The sequence below is a fragment of the Nannospalax galili genome, unplaced genomic scaffold, assembly GCF_000622305.1.
Source record: "Nannospalax galili isolate Female #2095 unplaced genomic scaffold, S.galili_v1.0 scaffold1454, whole genome shotgun sequence".
Lineage (NCBI taxonomy): Eukaryota > Metazoa > Chordata > Mammalia > Rodentia > Spalacidae > Nannospalax > Nannospalax galili.
The window spans coordinates 1,181,042-1,187,423 of NW_008334056.1; the positions used below are offsets into that span (position 1 = coordinate 1,181,042).

The following is a 6,382-nucleotide window of genomic DNA, read 5'->3' on the forward strand; positions in this document are numbered from 1 at the left end:
ATAAATCAGAACATCTTCAGGTGGTGTATTACTCAGGCCTTCCTGAAAACCGAACCATTAGGGTGTGTGTATGTCTGTCTGTCTGTCTGTCTTTTAAGGAACTGGCTCACCAGTTTATACATGCTGGCAAGTCCACACAGCAAGGCAGGCCCTCATGCTAGGGAGCCAAGGAAGCAGAGGCTGCAGGTAAAGGCTGAGGGGAAGGTCATCATCTGTGAACATCCCTCTACATGGGGGTGAGAGGTCAGGGGCTCAGTCTGGTTTTATTCAGCCTTCAGCTCAGTGAGACACAATTACATCCCACAAAAAACGATCTCTCAAAGTTCATTGATTTCCATGTTAATCATGTTGAAAACATTCAGAACGAGGTTGAACCTATAACTGGGTACCAAGGCCTGGACAAGTTTATGGAGACAATAACAAACCATTCCAGACTGAGCTTCCAGGAGTTATGTACAATCTATGCTATCAGATAATGGGAAGATGTGATAGTCAGGCTTCCATCACTGTACCAGATAACAGATGAGCTTAAAGAGGAAGGGTTTATGTTTGACTCATATTTCCAGAGGTCTCAGCCGTAACTGATTGGCCTCTTGTTCAGATCCTGTATTGGTACATACAATGCTACATCATGCTGTGGCCCAGAGATGGAAAGAGAAAGACCCACATCCTACAGTCTCCTTCAAGAGCACATGCCCCTGGGAACAAAAGCTCCCCCAAAGACTTAGCACCTGCAGACTGAACCTTCTGCAAAGCTGATAAATGGATTAGAACTTCAAAGACTGTGGAGAGCTTGGAATGTAGAAGGTCCAGAGCCTAATTACAATTTATCTTGAGCCATCTTTAGCCTCCTAAATAGCCAATCCTTTTCTACCTGTGTCTGACCTAACATGCTATTAAGTGAAACCTTTTGAAATGCACAAACTTAGCAGACTCTAGGCTTCTCATCAGACCTCAGCAGAGTTCTCCGGGGGTTGCTGTGGCCACCAACCTAATGTTTCCAGGAATGTATTTGAAAAGTGCCTTGATTTAGGGCTTTGGTCTATGACTATCAAACTTCATCAAACTGTTACCACGTTGGAACATGGAATTTTGGGTAACTTAAGTCTGTGTTCCTGGCCATGGTCACTCATACTTGGCTCCAGAATAAACTATCTCTTATCTCCTTTGAGGTGAGAGTTGTGATTTTGTAATGACACTTTCTCCTAGGTCCACCTCTTCCAGTCTGAGGACCAAGCCTTTATCACACTGACCTTTAGGGACCACTTAGGATCCACACCACAGCAGAAGAGGGGGAAAGTATCTTCTTGTGAGCTGGGAAGTGTGCACCTCACACTATTAAGGGCAAAGAGCCAGGAGCGGTTCATGGCATGATCCAAGCTGCACTTAGGATGAAGACAAGGCTATTCCACGGTCACAGATGGGTTTCATAACTCTCGTTGACATTTAAACAAATGAAGCCCATGGTGTTTGTGGCCACAGACCCGGAGCAGAGGCAGGAAGTTGCTTTCAGGAACCTCCTTTTGGGATGAGTTTATTCCAGAATAGACTTTTCCTGCAGCTTTGCAAGTCTTTTCTCACTTCGCAGGGGCTTTTGGATTGCAAAATCGCTCTGAAAACAAACAACCTTTAAAGAAAAGGAAAAAAAAAAAGTGACTATAGGCGTTATCTAGGCATTGAGGGGGCAGCAAGATGGGCCTCAAGCTGAGGGGTGACCAAGCCCTTCCCATTTCCGGTGAACAGGGGTTTTTGTGTGTGCACTAGCAGCACACAGGCTGGTGGAGCCGCCCTGCTGCCAAACTGGAAACAACATGGCTGGGGCCAGTTTACCGAGGCTGGGAATTCGGGTCTGGGAGGGACCCCCAAATCCCTGCTTCCTGTGGAAGGCACACACAGCTCAGTGGGATGGTTGTGATATGTAAATGGTCTCTGCTGTATATTTACACTGAAATTCTCACTGACTCCTGTTATTTGAGACCACATACGCCCACACAGTTCCGGCTTCCTGGAATCCCTCACTGGAATCCATCAGGAGGATTGGGTCCTACGCCATCTTTTGTTGATAATTGAAAACTTTTGGATGCAACACAAGAAGTTGACAAACTTCCCTGGCCATAGGGTTGAAGAGTTACAGCAACTTTTTTTCTGTATGGAGTTGGAACTTCTGGGGACTTTGTGACTACTGCTCAGGTCTAGCTCAAAAGGTCTCCACAATATAACGTCATAAACAGAAACAAGATCCTGATAAATTATTCATAGACTTGTTTTGGACCTCACATGGCACATGATCTATCCAAAGGGCCTTTCTTTTTATTAAAGTACAGTCAGGCGCTGGGCAAAGATAAAGGTTTCTGTGGGGAAGCAAATTAAACACCCCCGTGCAATTTATCATGTGCACCGATTTAAGCTGGAGGACTCCATGGGATAGTAAATATTTTCCACATCTGAGTATAGGCGTGAGAGGAAACACAGATGGAGATGATTGTGCTTTGGATGAATTTTCAAAACCAAGGAGACTTTGTTAACATATCATATTTTCCTGCCCTAAGTACTAGTGCGGGGACAGTCTCCAGAAAAATCTATCTGGTCAGAGAGTAGTCCATGGGGGTCAGAAGGCAGACATGATTTGCAGTATATGAAAGCAAACAAACAGAAGTCTACGCCGTGAGCTAGATAAATGTAGCAACTGAAGAAAAAAAGTTTCTCCAACACCACGTGACATACAAATTTATGTCAAGAAAATATGAGCTAACTCCATGATCAATACCCACTGAGGTCAATGAAAGACAGGGTGTGGACATTCTGATTTGGCACCTAATTCTGTGGAAGGGAAGGACCGCAGTCAGTTGAAAGTACTTAGGACAGAGATAACAACCGCTTGCCCTCTCTGCCACCAACATGCTGCGTCTGGGAAAATCATTCACCCCTTCTGAGCCTTCATTTCCTTTGCTGCAAAATGAAAAGTCCAGGGCAAATCCTTTATCCATCCTGGAAGGTCATTTCTGTTCTGTTCACATTTCCCTACATTTCTGGACTTCTATGAGGAATCCGTGTTTTTAGAAGAACAGATGTGCCACTAACAGGGCTTTACATGAAAGTTACCTGGAAATGTCAGCTTCATCCATTCTGCCAGTCACTCCTTCTATTCAGAAAGTCATGTTAAAATTTAGTGCCCAAACCAGGTGTGATGTTGTACGCCTTTAATCCCAACACTCTGGAGGCAGAGGTGGGGGGGTGGTCTTTGTGAGATCGAGGCCAGCCTGGTGGTCTACATGTGAGTTCCAGGCCAGTTGGGGCCACAGGGAGACTCTGTCTCAAACAACAACAAAACAAATAAATAAATAATAAATAAATAAATAAATAAATAAATAAATAAATAAATAAATAAATAAATAAATAAATAAATAAATAAATAAATAAATAAATAAATAAATAAATAAATAAATAAATAAATAAATAAATAAATAAATAAAATAAATAAATAAATAAATAAATAAATAAATAAATAGGGAACAGATCCATGCAAGATGGACATTACATGCTTAATTAATAAACGTTGGGGTGGACCATTATTTCTGGGACAGAGAATAAAACTGGGGTCCAGAAAGACTTTGAAATGGGTCTTAATAAGGCAGAACTTCCAGACTACAGACTGAGATAAAAGAAAATGCAGTAACTACTAGTGTCAAACACCAAATGAAGTTTGTCTCTGCTTTGTAAAGTGGGAAAAATAAAGATTTTCAAAGTTCTGTGCGGGATCTGAGATGTTACTTGTGAGCTAACTGGTTAGTCTTGTGGACTAGTCCTGGGTCAGAGACAAAGGATGGTTTGTGATGTGGGATCAAAGCAGTGGCCAGAGTTTCAACTTTTTGTGTCAATGCCCCAAGTCTCCATTCTCACAGGGAGAGACTGAAGGATCACAGTGTGACTGGGAGGCTCTGAGTTTGGGGAACCAGCTTTTATCAGGGCAATAAGCATGCCTGTCTTTTACTACGATAGGAGACACCCACCATCACACCCCCCCATGCAAGCTTCTCCCTTCTAGGACAGGATCGGGCCCTTGTAAACAAGGCTCCACACCTGTGCCTAGCATGCCTTGCCCCCTTCCATCATCATTGCTCACTCTGGAGATGCTTGTCAAGGTCCATCTGAAAACAGAAAGCAATCCTCAACAGTCAGCCAAATCTTCAAGCTGATCTTGGACCTCCCAACCCCCAGAACTACACGAGAATAAATTTCCGATCTTTATAAATTGTCCAGGCTTAGGTATGAAGTTTTTGTTCCTGTTTCTGTGGTGCTGGCATCTGACCCAGGGCCTCACACCTGCCAAATTCATGGTCTACTACTGACCTACATCCCCAACTCACTTTGACATCAAGGCCTCTGTTGTATTGACATCCAGCCTCTGCTGGTCACCTCGTGGGGATGGGGTTAGTCTATATTCACCCCAGAAAGCCTAAAATGCAGGGTTTACTGCTTTTAAACATGCCCTGGCCATTTGGGATTTATGGTGCCTGGTTAGCCTCTTTGCAAGAGTCTTTCCTTCTAGATGTTTTGCTGGCTTTGGGGTGTTTCTAGACGCTCCTGGGCACTCAGCCTCTATGTGCTGCTGGAAGCTTATTGGTTCTTGTACTAGATTCTAGGTGTTTGCAGTGGTCCTGGGTACTTTCTAATACGCTGCAACCATCAAAACTCACATGTACCCCAAAAGTACAATCCAATTCTTTGGTGAAGGACTGGTCTACTTTCACCGCAAGAACAAGCACAATGCTGGGCGTTTTGGTACATGCCTTGATCCCAGCACTAGGGAGGCAAAGCCAGGCAGATCTGTGAGTTTAAGGCCAGTGTGTTCTATATAGCGAGTTCCAGGCCAGGGAGGGCTACATAATAAGATCCTGTCTGAAGAAAGAGTGAGTATGCTGTATTGTCTTCTAGGCATTCCTGGGCCTGGCATCCAAGTAGAAACAGCTCTTTTCTAGTTCTCCCCTTCAGAGAACACAAAGATCATGGGATGATCCCTGGGCTGAAGTTCCAAGACCCAACTTTCTCTTTCCCTAGCTCTCAGCGTGGGCATGGGGCACACACAGGACTCAGGCCATTTGGGTTTATCTCTGCTAGTCACTAACTGGATGGCTTCCTGTTCTGAGTCCCACTTTTCCCACTAGTAAAATAGAAATGCTAAGACCCACTGGCAGGGTTTACTGTGAGGAGTAAAGGAGGACAACATGCTGTTTAACCCCGTGTTTGTCACTTTGTAATAGGCATTCATCAGTGTGATGTCCACACACTGGGGGTCCTGTCTGCCCTGCGCTGGACGAGATGCATAGGAATGCAGTGCTCACTTGTGTGGGGCCACCACAAAATGAAGGGGACAAGATCAGAGGAGCAGCTTTGCAAGCTTGAGAGGTGGCTCAGCCCTGGGAGAAGCATGGCAGACTGTGAAGTGCGGGAGTGCTCAGGACCAGCAGCCCGGGAGGTGTGACTTAGCTGAGTGACTGACAGCTCCATTCACACCCCAAATGACAAACACATCATTAGATCTGGTGTTCCAAAAGAAGGCAGAAATATACCTTTGTTCAAACTCAATTTCAGAAATATTAGGTCGCTATCCTAGTTACTTATCTGCTGTTGTGATAAACCCCATGACTAACAGCAGCTTGGGGTAGGAAAGGTTTTGCTTGGCTTATGGCTTGCAGTCCATCACTGAGGGAAGCCAAGGAAGGGGCTAAAGGCAGGAACCTGGAGGCAGGAACTGCAGCAGAGATCTTGGAGGAGCATTCCTGCTGGCTTGCTCAGCTATCTTTCTTATACAGCCCAGGCTCACCTGCCCAGGGATGGCACGTCCCAAAGAGGGATGGGCCCTCCTACATCAATTAGCAATCAAGAAAATGTCCCTGTGCACATTGTTAGAGCTTGGAGTTGAGGTCACAAACTGGCCAATCAACTCACAAGTGTAGGTAGTACGCCACATGAGTAGCAAGTTTTCGCTAACACTCTACTCTGGCCTGGAAAGTAGAGTTTGATAGTAACATTTGCTACAAGTGCAAATGCATGCATAACAAGTTCACAGGGATGAGAACACTTTGGAAGTGGGCTTAGGCTTCTGAACGGCCAAGGTATTTTCAAACCAAAGACCAAGAGGATGTGAGGCAAGGAACTCACTCAGTGGGTTTGATGTGGTGGATGCTGGCCAGGGAAGTTCCTCACGTGTGTGGTGCCATCTCCCGTGAGCACCTGTGGGAGGTCATGCCTGATCTCTACTCCTGTGGAGACCCCTGACAAGATTGGGAAGGAAGAGCAAGCCGCTGCTGAAAAGGCCGTGACCAAGGAGGAATTTCAGGGTGAATGGACCGCAGCAGCTCCCGAGGTCACTGGGGGTCAG

The 6,382-nt window shown here is 45.3% G+C and overlaps 1 non-coding gene across 1 annotated transcript; it reads left to right on the plus strand.

Moving 5' to 3' along the window:
- The first annotated feature begins 5,895 nt into the window (after positions 1-5,895).
- Positions 5,896-6,043, plus strand: LOC115069600. Its single transcript, XR_003848852.1, has one exon. It is a non-coding gene; the product is annotated as a small nucleolar RNA SNORA62/SNORA6 family (small nucleolar RNA).
- Positions 6,044-6,382: the final 339 nt, after the last annotated feature.